Genomic DNA, 13,647 nt, shown 5'->3' on the forward strand with positions numbered 1-13,647 from the left:
TGCACAGATCCTGCCCGTGTCCTCCGTGCTCGCTACTTTGAGATTCCCGCAGGAGACCAAACATAATTGTGCATCTGCAGTTGAAGGTAGAGCATCCAGTACCCATCAAGGTGAATTAATTACATTATGCATAATTACATTTGACCTCCTGTGGAAATCTCAGCGTAGCGAGTATGGAGGACACAGACAAGGACTGCAGATAGGTGGCGCTAGATAAGAATGTGTCGGCTGGGAGGCATGCTGAGATAGTTCGCATAATTGTGATAAATTTTGTGCCCAGATGGTGCAGTGGTTAATGTAACAGCCTAGTAAGCAGGAGATCCCTGGTTTGAGTCCCAGTGCAGCACATATTTTCAATCATCACCGCTGATTCCGCATAAATTCCCGACACTGCTGCTGTTGATAATTCCTCCCCTTTCCTTTTCTTTCTCCACCCTCCAGCTACAACTTACATAAAATGAGTGTTTGTTGAGACCACAGTGTGGTAAGAAATGTGGCACCTGGTACATTGCAACAACTGACTGTCTATGTAGGTATGTGCAAAATCAGTAAATGTCCAGTTATTTTACTCGGTACAGTTGTCGCAGTTGACTTGTGAAGCATATCACAGTTTGAAATAACTTCCACTTGTTAATTTTGTGCAGACGTTTGTGGATTTGCAGTAGGATCTTATTCAAAGTCCGGCAACAAGATGTCTGTTCCCTGCTACTGTCACAGCTTATCAGGAATTGTGTTGGCTGGTAATCATTTCACTTGTATCCATAGTAAATTTATGTTTTATCACAGTTTGTTGGTCCACACAGTGATTGCATTGTCAGTACAAGTCACTTGCATTAATCCAAGATGCTGTGTTCCATGTAGCTGAAAGAGCTGTATTCACAACAAAAGGTGGCTGCATTGTTAATGCGTATTAAGGCAGCTGCTACAAGAACTTGCACAGTGCATATTGTGACGAATGTGAGGTCACCACTATGGTGGAATTCCCTACCAGTGATAGGGAACATCCTCAATAACATGGTCAGAACAGTTGGTCATATAACTGATTTATTCACAAAGCATGATACAATGACACATCCATATTTTATCATGGCTGAAATCGAACTGCCATAATTGCTCTGTCCACAAATCCACCTCTATTCACTCACCAGTGATGTGTGCTGCTATAAATATCCCCACAACGTGTTAGGAAAAGTACTAATAACTATCAGTCCAGCTCCTTATTAACTTCCTTTTTAAAAGTTTTGGAAAATGTAATGTACTTAAAAATGGCTGAGCATATTTAAAAATATGAAATTATGATTTAATCTCAACATGACTCCCAGAAAAGCATACCACTGAACATGATATCTATCATTTCAGTGACCAGCTATTATAACATATGAATAACAAAATAACCAGCTATTATACCATATGAATGACAACTGATACGATTTCATTTACCAATATTTTTTGTGATCTGTCTAAGGCATTTGACTAAGCAAATCACAACATTCTTCCAAAGACACTTGGAGTTTGTGGCTTGAACAAGAGGTCTACTTCATATTTAACTGACACTAAATGAATGAATTTCTGAATGGGAACATTACTACAGGTATTACACAGCATCAATACTGGGGCTGTTTCTAATCTTGTCCTCTTAAATTAAAACATTCTTTCTTACAGCAACAATGCAATCTTTGCTGATAGTTCATTTACCATAATCTTTCTCGATGATTCAGAAACAACAGAATAAAAATAAACAAAATATTCAGAAAAAATGGTGATTGGTTCTCACTAAATGACCTACCATTTAACTTAGAAAAAACACAGTTCATTAATTCCTGTACAAGGCACGACATTAAACTGAAATAGAAATTACATACTTCAGAAATTCTCAAACACTTGAGTTCAACAGCATTTTCTCTATGAGTAATTGCTGGTCCTGATTAAAGAAGCGTCATAAAGCAGGTTATTTGCATATCAATACTTTCATTCATTAATGTCATATGGACTAATTTTCTGGGGCACCTCTACCCATAAGGCACAAAATATTAATTGCATATAAATGAGATATTAGACAAACTTGTGGAATTCTACCAAGTTACAAACTGGGCATCACAAATACCTTCTTCAGCCATGTTCCAAGAAGAAGATATGATATTGAAAATGTGTGGTGATATTGTGGCAACATCAGTAGATAGTGGCGGCAGTCAACTTGGCATGAATCGAGCACCACCACTGTGAGGCTAAACTTCTTTGATTTCTTTTGGGCAGTCTGGGCTTTCAGCTACATTTTGTATGTTACCATTATGTTTTCCTGTGAGCATTGTGTAAAGACTGTGTTAATAAAGTGCATTTAAGTGAAAAATGTGTTTCTAGTACTTTCTTCTAAGATGTTGCACTAGAATACCCATAGTGGTGACTCCATTATTGTGTTCCACATCACACTGACTTTCCTCAATGATTATCACTATCTGTTGTGAACAGTGTTTCCTACACCAGTGCTTCCTGGACATATTACACATTGGTCAGCATGTGCCAAACCCGTATATTCGAGCGCAGTGCAGAGTGTCACTGCTGCCACCACTGCCCCTCTGCAGCAGCCATCTTGGACATTACAAGTTATAGCACTATGAATGCCCAACTTGAACAAATAGTGATCAAAGAGGACCCAGGTGTGTCCCCACACCAGACTGTGCAGCACATGAGCATCTACCTCCAAAACTTGTTTCATTTTTTGGCCTTCAGTCAGTGTTGCTCCGTCTCCTCGATTTCAGCATTCTGGACTCTTTCACAATATAATGCCCATGGCTGTCGCTACCATGATGGTCATGTCTTCCACATCATCCACATTTGCACCCACACCATTTGCAACTTCCACATCTGCCACAATTTGTGACACTCTAAAGTGCCTTAGCCATTATGACCCAGACTTCGGAGACTGTGCTGCTGTCGCATGCTGCCCTCAATCATCTGATACACAGTTTTCTACTCCATTGGTGGCTCAGGCCTCACCCCGAGGTCACTACCCAAAGCTTCCCAACCCTCCCCCCCCCCCCCCCCCCCTCCTCTGTCAAGAACAGCCCTCTCTTGTAGTTTGTTCTAGTGGACTCTGTTCTGGACATTAGTGGCATCACGAGTGATGATGGATGCTTTGTATGCCTTATTAGACCTCTGCACACTAACTTGGAACTTATCAGTGATATCATCCTGACTCTGCCTCTTCTCCCTCCCTCCCCCCTTCCATTCCTCAACACAAGGCAGATTATTGATGAGCATCTTTCTCATTCACTGGAGGAGGCACTTCATCATGTAACCCATGTGTATTATCAGCGATAGGATGCCCTCACCACTCTGGCATCACCTAACTGCCCTTATCGGTCCTAACATCCTGCTGGGCACCACCTTGTTGGCCATTTGAATCATCAAGCTTTGATGCAACATCCAGTTACAACTCTTATCTTTGTCTTCAGAACCAGTGGAATTTAGACTTCAGCATGTGGATCATATGTATCAAGTCGGGTGGCACCGCCAGCTCATCTCTTCTGTAAGACCAGATTCTGCCTCCTGCACTGGCAGTCTTGCTTTGAATATGGCTACCCTCCTCATAGCCCACACAAAGTAGACCAGGTGAAGTCTCACACATCACACTATGGAGCAGTGCAGCCACCAGCCACTGCACTCCCTGCTCCTCACTCCTCACCCTCTATTCTCGACCGTTCCCAATGCAGTGCGGTGGCATACGTTGAAACTTCACATCCTGCTCTCCACTCCATCTAAACACTGTGTTGGTTCCTTGTGAACTTTAGGGACACTGCTCGCAATAGCCGCCCCCATGTGCAATGGAAAACTTGTCGTGCTGGATGCATAGGCACCACATCACACACTTCTCCAAGACACTGCATTAAACATCCATCATCGTCCAATGATCACCTCACATCTGGAGGCCTCTACATGCCTGGCGGTTTAACCAATATGCACTTCCTGATTGACACCAGCGCAGATGCAAATGTAATCCTGCCAGCTCTCGTGAGCATCCTACCCTCACCTGGTACACTCTGCGTGGCTAATAATTCAGAAATCAAGGTAAGGCACAGCTGTGTTACAGCTGCAGCTCACTCCTGATCTGCAGTTCCCATGGGTCTTCCACATGACAGATGTTGAGATTCCTGTCCTTGGAATTGACTTCCTTAAGCACTTTGGCCTCTCTCCAGACATCCAGTCTATGGCACTGTTGCGTCATACTTCTCCACATGGTACCTTCACTTGGGTGTTGCAGCCCCCGTCTCACTGTGGCATGCTCATCCATCCATCATCCGAGTGTATTCTTCAGACAGCTCAACTCGCCAACTCCCTCACCAAGCTCTTACTCCAACGTCATGACATCAACGCCCTTCATGCCAGCAACTTCACATTCAATCAGCTGGTTGTGTACACTTCTGACAACCTGATTTGTGCATGTCACGCAACTGGTCTGTCCCCACCATGATGCAGCCTGCTGCACCTCCGGCAATGACACATACACTGTAGTTCCAAAGACTTAACAGGTCAGCAACTCTTCTTCTATTTTGTCGTGTGGGATACCCCCTTGCCCTCTTCACCCATCTTGGCTATTTCAAATGGTACCTTCCATAGGCTAATGATCACTGGAGGCTTTCTCATCCATTACAAGCTGAGGCACCTGACAGCTGTGCCATGCTATGGCTGCTGTTCAGGAACTGTCAGACACAGGTATAGTCCGACCCTCCTGTAGTAACTGGTCTTCATCTATCCATCTGGTCCCTAAAAAAGAAGGGACCTACAGATTGTGCAGACTACCATAAACTGAATGCATGCAACAATAATTGACAATTACCCCATTCCACACATCCAAGACTTTGCGCAACAGCGCAAGGGTGTTTAGCGTCATAGACTGCCACTATGCTTATCATCAAATAACTACGTACATTGATGACATCCCCAAAATGGCCATCATTACATCATTCAGTATATTTGAATATTGTTTCATGCCTTTATGGACTGAAAAATGCCACCCAAACCTGGCATCACTTTATTCATTCTCTACTTTTCCCACTGCCATTCTGTTATGGACATCTGGTTGACATCCTTATCTTTTCCTCTCCTGGCAACAAACATGTGAAACACCTATCACATCTGTTACAAGTCCTCATGGACAATTGTGTCAAAATTAATCATAATAAAACTCAACTAATATCACCTTCCTTGATCATGACATTACCACAAAAGGCATTCACCCAACTTCTGATCATGTTGGCTTCATCTCCTACCTACCTCTCCCTGAAACCTACTGTGATCTTTAAAGGTTTCTAGGTCTGGTTAACTTTTTCAGGCACCATAAACCCCATACTGGCTCACTTCTAGCACCTCTCATGGACACTTTAGCAGGCAAGAATGCTTCCAGATCACATGGAATGAACTGGTCTGAGGCTATGTTACAAGCTTATGAAAATCACGAGCTCCCGCTCCCCGCTGCTGTCACACTCATGCATCCTGTTGCTGATGCGCAGATCTCTATTACCATTGATTCTAGTGACTCCCCTGTTAGTGCTGTGCTTCGGCAACATATAAGCAATATCTCACAACCTCTCTGAATCTTCTCTGAGAAATTGTTCTCCTGCTGGCTTAAATACTCTGCTTTTGACAACGAGTTGCATGCTATTTGGGAGGCAGTGAAATAAAAATGGAATGAATGGTAAAATCATAACATGCCATGCAGCACACAAAAACCACCTGGTTTTGACCTACCACACAAAACATTGTCCACTCTAAATAGGATTAGGACTCATCATGGGGGGAGGGGGGGGGGGGGTTGTTTTGGAGGAAGAGACCAAACAGCGAGGTCATCGGTCTCATCGGATTATGGAAGGAAGTCGGCCGTGCCCTTTGAAAGGAACCATCCCAGCATTTGCCTGGAGCGATTTAGGGAAATCACAGAAAACCTAAATCAGGATGGCCGGACACAGGATTGAACCGTCGTCCTCCCGAATGCGAGTCCAGTGTGCTACCACTGCGCCACCTCGCTCAGTAATTCGTCATGGCAGATGTGCTTACTCCCTGTATAAATGGGATAAAATACTATCCCCTCAGTGCGGCTGTGGAGAAAGTCAGACCATTAGCCACATTGTTGAAGAGTGTTCCAGAAGAGCCTATAATGGGAGCCCCGATGACTTCCTGCTCGCAACTCCAGAGTCAATAGATTATATTAATAGACCTGACGTTTGTTTGTAATCCTTAAACTTTGTTATATTAGTAAGGTTTGTTTGCAGTTATTAACATTTTTTATATTAGTGATTTGTCTGTTTCTTTCGTATGTGTCTGTATTGCCATATGATAAATAATAAATAAATAAATAAATAACTTCTGAGAAGACATTGAAGGCCATGAGGTTACCATTTTTACAGGTCATGACTCCCTCACAGATGCATTATGTAACACTGCTGCTGACTTTCCTCCTTATTGTTTTTGACATAAGGACCTCACTTTTCAGTACGCTACAGATGTCCATAACAGTAAAGGTACTGACATTATATTTGCAAACCACATGTCGAGAATTAACTGCATTGCATTGACACTTGATTTGGATGAGTTGGCTCACTTACAGTAACACGACCACAATGTACATAACTTGTCACAAGACTCATCTGCGTCCCTTATCATTGAACCCAGACAACTGTCTGGACCAGCTATTCCAGTGTTGTGCAACACGGCTACCAGCTCGCCACATCTCACAGTTATTTTTGCCCCATGATACACAGTTTTCAGTGCCATTCACAACCTTGTCCAGCAGGTATCAAAGCCACCAGACATCTGCTTATGGAGCATTTTGTTTGGCTGAACATCGAAAAGTGACTGCGCACCTGGGTGTGCACATGCATTCTCTGCCAATATAGCAAGGCTGATCAACAAGTGGTACCTCGTCTTGGACACTTCAGCATCCCAAAAGAACAGTTTTGCCAGGTACATCTCGACCCGATTGGTCCCCTCTCTCCTTCAGAAAATTTCAAATAGATTCTTTCTATGATCAAGTAGACTAGTACGTGAGTGGAGGCAGTTCTCCTCATGACAATCACCTGATTCTAGCCCATGCTTCCATTCGCACCTGGATAGCCTGCTTCAGCTGCCCATCATCTGTCACTACAGATCAGGGTCAGCAATTTGAATCAGTCCTTTTTGATAAGCTCTGTAGTCTTTGTGGCATTGCCAAGTTCCGTACCACTGCCTACCACCCACAAAGTAATGGACTCGTGGAGTGCTGGTATCACACCCTGAAAACGGTGCTCATGTGTCACACCAGTGACTGAGCATTGATGTAGGTCCTCTTGGGCATACGTACCACCTTCAAAGAGGATCTTCAGCCATCTTTAGCTAGGTACTATGTGGTAAATCTTTCATCCTCCCCACAGAGTATGTCAAGGATGGACTCCATGTTTCCCTTCATTCTACCTACATTAGTCAAACACACAGACACATATAATGTGTTCACTTGCCTCCTTCCCACACCCACACAACTCCATGCATTTTCATTCACAACGACCTCGCCATCTGCGACTATGTCATGCTTCATAATGACTTGCTTTGAGCAGCTTCACAGCCCCCTTATTCAGGCCCTCACAAGTTACACCTTCGTTATTCTCCTCAATGGTAAGCCATAAACTGTATCCTTATACAGTCTAAAACCGGCCTTGACAACTGAAGACATCACAATGCACCACCCTCCACTCAGTGAAGTGTAGCAACTCATCGTTCGATCAAAGCCTACCAGTTCCTGGCGCAAATGTGAACATTATCTCAGACTCATGCATGTTGTCTTTCATCTTTGTCTTTGTTATGGTCTTTAGTGCTTGTAACCATGATGATTATTCATACAGCAAGTGTCTGTGCTTCAGTACAATAAACTTATATTTACTACCACTCACCATGTCGTGTATTAATATAGCAGAAGTAATAACAAGTCCACCAATGGCCTTGCCAAAGTGGAAATACTGGTTCTTGTCAGATCAATGAAGTTATGTGCTGTCAGGTTTCGCTAGCACTGGGATGGGTGACTCAGGGTCGCCCAAGCACTGCTGGCGAGTGGGCTACACTCGGCCCTTGTAAGGTCACTTGAGGAGCTACTGGACTGACAAGTAGTGGCTCCAATCATTAAAACTGACAACAGCTGCGAGAGTGGTGTGCAGACGACATGCATCCTCCGTATCTGCATTCAGTGATGCCTATTGGCTGAGGATGACATGGCAGTTGATTGGTACCATTGTGGCTACTGAGCCCTGTCCAGATGGAGTTTTTAGTTTTAATAACATATGCTCACAGTGGTGTACCCAAGTTGAATGGTTTCTATGATGCTGCATCCCATTTTCGAATGTGCATTTCAGAACAATGGATGGGCCAGTGGACATGCACAGTACAAATGTAGTGGTGAAACAAGGTAAGCTTTAACCTCTGCTGCTGCTTGTGCCTTCAGCAACCACCAGTCATCTTATCTTTTCCGGAAAATGGAAATGCGATGTGGTGAGGGCCTCCCATCGGGTAGACCATTTGCCTGGTGCAAGTCTTTTGAGTTGACACCACTTCGGCGACTTGTGTGTCGATGGGGATGAAATGATGATAAGGACAACATAACACCCAGTCCCTGTGTGGAGAAAATCTCCGACCCAGCCGGGAATCGAACCGGGGCCGTTAGGTATGACATTCCGTCACGCTGACCATTCAGCTACCAGGGGCGGACATCTTTTCTGATAATGAATAACAATCAGCACTTAATAAGTTGCTCACTTGGATCAGTAACATAAAGCTCCCTGCATTCTGGCCCATCAAACCAAATCTGTGGTTTGGACTAGGTTACAGTGATAGTCTCACAGATGGATTTACTTATGAGTGAGCAAATTGACCAAGCACTACAAGATCAATAGTACATCATACTGAAAGAGGCATTTTTTGCCACTATGTTCTGCCACCAGTACCCTGCTTGCACAAACTTAAAGTGTACAAAACACCCCCTCAAAAAGCTTGCAATTGTTTCATGCCTTGGCTAGCATCAGACTATTGTCTGAACAGCCATTATGTATTTTGTGGCTATACAGATTGTTGACCAATGTCACAGCAATTATTTCTGCTTTTTCTGAACTGCCTCTGACTGAGTTAGCATGTAAATCAGATGCCATTACAGTTACATTAAGTAAGTCAAGTGTGTGTGCATCAGTTAAGGAGGTTGTGGTGTGAGGCCTGTGCATGCACATGTTCACACATGCTGAAGTCACCAGCCCTGGGACATGTATAGTCTAACTAAAGCAGCAGCTGGCAAATGCAGAGATCTCTGTTAGTCAACTAACAGCAAAGTTAGTGAGAGAACCAAGTGGAGCAGCAACGTGAAGAGAAGAGGCATGTTTTTAAAATCTTCCCAAGTAAAAGTGATACACTCAGCTGGTGCTGATAGCATAGGAGGTACAGCAACATAGCAAGACAGTGTACAAGGCCACGCAAGTACCCAAACTTTGATGACGAGTGCTAGAGGCCACACATGCTTGTCAGAAGAATCAGACGTGCCACATAAATTGCACGAATGCTGTGGTCTCATGTGTCAACCATTCATTTTGCCTTTCATACAAGATGTACAATCACATGAACAATTTCTCATCAACACCAGATCTTTTGGGGAAATAGTGAACCTAGTCAGAAATCATTTAGATTGCAGAAAAAGATTATTAGATTAATGGAAGGGTTAGATCAAAAATCATCATGCTAGCCACTACTTAGGAAAAATAAAATACTGCCACTTCCATGTACTTATCTACTTGAAAATAAAAGAAAAACTAAACAGTGGCAGTCCGACCATCAGAAAAGCAATACTATCTCTAAAATTAACTGTAGAGAAATGACTGATATGGAATCCAACTATGAGGGCAGTCAAATTAAAACCAAATACCTGCCACAATGGGACTATGGAATGGTCCCATTCAAAAGTAAAAACCACATGCATTTAGACATTTATCCCACTGGAAATGAGATGATCAATTCCTGTGTCATATAATTCAGACAGCCACTGACAGAATCACAACTGCACCCACTCTTGCATTTTCTCATCTGACTGAAATTGACACCCAGCAACAGGTGAAAATCACACAGTGAAAGATCTGGGCTGTGCAGAGGACGTTGCATTGTTTCCCAACAAAATCTGTGAAGCAGTTTGGAAATGGGCATTATCATGCAATAGGATGACTCTGTCCGACAGCATTCCATCAGCCCAACAGCAAATGGAAAAGCCAACTGTGGAAACATTCCATACATCACCCACCAAGGAAAACCAAAGTAGTTCACACAATTTCCAGTGATGCCATACTGACCTCCTTCAACTGCAGGGGCCCTCTGCTTATAGAGCCCCTCGAGTGTGAAACCACAATCAAAATGCAGTGCTATGAAGACACTTTGCAGAAACTGTGGTGCACCATAAAGTCAAAAGTCCCAGGAATGCTGTCAGATGAAATCATCCTGTTGCAGGATAAAGCTTGCCCTCACACTGCCAATCAGATAATGTTTCAACAATTTGTTTGGAAAAACAGAAACATCCTCCATACAGCCCATGTCTTTCACCATGTGATTTTCAAATTTTTGGTGACCTGAAGAAAGACACGTGTGGACATTGGTTTAATTCACATGAGAAAGTGCAAGAGTGGGTGTGGTTGTGGATCCATAAGCACCTGACTGCACTATATGAAACAGAACTGATAGTCTCATCTCCCTGTGGGTTAAATGTCTTAGTATGTGTGATGATTGCTTTTGAATGAAACCATTCCATGGTTTTGTTGTGATGGGTGTTTGGTTTTCATTTGACTGCCCCTTATATGTACATATCTTTTACAGACATAGTGTCAAATCACCATAAACTGCTTTCATTCTATGATGAATCTCCTTTGGGGTGACACCTTCTGTTGTCAAGAATTCAATGACTGCATGTTGCTTAAATCGCATTGATCGACTGTCTGTGCAGGATTCCATAATTTACACTGTAACAACACAACCGTTCAATGCTAAGGCCTGCCACCAACTGGAACTGTAGAGAAGAGTCTACGGAACAAGCCAGTGTCTGCCACATACCAATGCTGCCAGCTGTTGAAGAGTTATGAAGGTGGAGGCATTACTTTTCAGTCAACCCTTGTACACTCCTGGAAATTGAAATAAGAACACCGTGAATTCATTGTCCCAGGAAGGGGAAACTTCATTGACACATTACTGGAGTCACATACATCACATGATCACACTGACAGAACCACAGGCACATAGACACAGGCAACAGAGCATAAACAATGTCGGCACTAGTACAGTGTATATCCACCTTTCGCAGCAACGCAGGCTGCTATTCTCCCATGGAGACGATCGTAGAGATGCTGGATGTAGTCCTGTAGAACGGCTTGCCATGCCATTTCCACCTGGCGCCTCAGTTGGACCAGCGTTCATGCTGGACGTGCAGATCGCGTGAGACGACGCTTCATCCAGTCCCAAACATGCTCAATGGGGGTCAGATCCGGAGATCTTGCTGGCCAGGGTAGTGGACTTCCACCTTCTAGAGCACGTTGGGTGGCACGGGATTAATGCGGACGTGCATTGTCCTGTTGGAACAGCAAGTTCCCTTGCCGGTCTAGGAATGGTAGAACGATGGGTTCGATGACGGTTTGGATGTACCGTGCACTATTCAGTGTCCCCTCGACGATCACCAGAGGTGTACGGCCTGTGTAGGAGATCGCTCCCCACACCATGATGCCGGGTGTTGCCCCTGTGTGCCTCGGTCGTATGCAGTCCTGATTGTGGCGCTCACCTGCGCGGCTCCAAACACGCATACGACTATCATTGGCACCAAGGCAGAAGCGACTCTCATCGCTGAAGACGACACGTCTCCATTCGTCCCTCCATTCACGCCTGTCGCGACACCACTGGAGGCGGGCTGCACGATGTTGGGGCGTGAGCGGAAGACGGCCTAACGGTGTGCGAGACCGTAGCCCAGCTTCATGGAGACGATTGCGAATAGTCCTCGCCGATACCCCAGGAGCAACAGTGTCCCTAATTTGCTGGGAAGTGGCGGTGCGGTCCCCTACGGCACTGCGTAGGATCCTACTGTCTTGGCGTGCATCCGTGCGTCGCTGCGGTCCGGTCCCAGGTCGACGGGCACGTGCACCTTCCACCGACCACTGGCGACAACATCGATGTACTGTGGAGACCTCACGCCCCACGTGTTGAGCAATTCGGCAGTACGTCCACCCGGCCTCCCGCATGCCCACTATACGCCCTCGCTCAAAGTCCGTCAACTGCACATACGGTTCACGTCCACGCTGTCGCGACATGCTACCAGTGTTAAAGACTGCGATGGAGCTCCGTATGCCACGGCAAACTGGTTGACACTGACGGCGGCGGTGCACAAATGCTGCGCATCTAGCGCCATTCGACGGCCAACACCGCGGTTCCTGGTGTGTCCGCTGTGCCGTGCGTGTGATCATTGCTTGTACAGCCCTCTCGCAGTGTCCGGAGCAAGTATGGTGGGTCTGACACATCGGTGTCAATGTGTTCTTTTTTCCATTTCCAGGAGTGTATATATGGAAGAGGTGCTGAAAAATGTCAGAGAAGACTAACAAACTGACACACCAAGATATGGCCAAAAATAGATACATGAAAAATATAACTATATGAAGAAATATATAAATATATGCAGAAATATATAGATATATATGAAGAGATTGTGAAAAGACCAGAAATATAAGGTGATGGGACCTGGATAAGTTGAAAGAAGCATATGTTGCTGAGAGTTTGAGAGGGAGCATTAAGCAGTGATTGACTCAAACAGGAAAAAGGAATGCAGTAGAAGTCGAATGGGTAGCTTTGTGAGATGAAGTAGTGAACACAGCAGGGGATGAAATACATAAAAAGACAAGGCTTGATAAAAATTCTTGGATATCACAAAAGATAATGAATTTCATTGATGTAAGGTGAATATATAAAGGTACATATATAAAGGCACGATAAAGCGATCTTGCAGCACGACAGCACTCGACCCCACGTTGCAAAAGAGATCAAAATGTACTTGGAAATGTTAAGATGGGAAGTCCTACCCCACCCACTGTATTCTCCAGACATTGCTGCCTCTGACTATCAACTGTTTAGATCACTAGTGCATGGCCTGGCTGACCAACACTTCCGATCTTATGAAGAAGTCACAAATTGGATCGATTTGTGGATCGCTTCAAAAGATGAACAATTTTTTCGACGCGGATTTGTACACTGCCTGAAAGATGGGAGAAAGTAGTGGCCAGCGATGGAAAACACTTTGAATGATACATGTGTAACCATTTTGTTTCATTAAAGTCTCAAATGTTGAGGAAAAAACAGCAGAAGCGAAGTTGTACACCTTGTACTAATTAGAATTCCAAACAAAGCTGGTGAGGACACGTGTGAAAATTACTGAACTGTCAGTTTAATAAGCCAGAGTTGCAAAATACTAACACAAATTCTTTACAGGATAATGGAAAACTGGTAGAAGCGAACCTCGGAGAAGATGAGTGAGAACCTGGAGAAATGTGCAAACACGTGAGTCAGTGCTGACCCTACGACTTACGAAGAAAGTCAAACCTAATTTTATAGATTCTGTAAATTTGAAGAAAGTTT

The sequence above is a fragment of the Schistocerca gregaria genome, chromosome 2 (assembly GCF_023897955.1).
Source record: "Schistocerca gregaria isolate iqSchGreg1 chromosome 2, iqSchGreg1.2, whole genome shotgun sequence".
In the NCBI taxonomy this organism is placed as follows: Eukaryota; Metazoa; Arthropoda; class Insecta; order Orthoptera; family Acrididae; genus Schistocerca; species Schistocerca gregaria.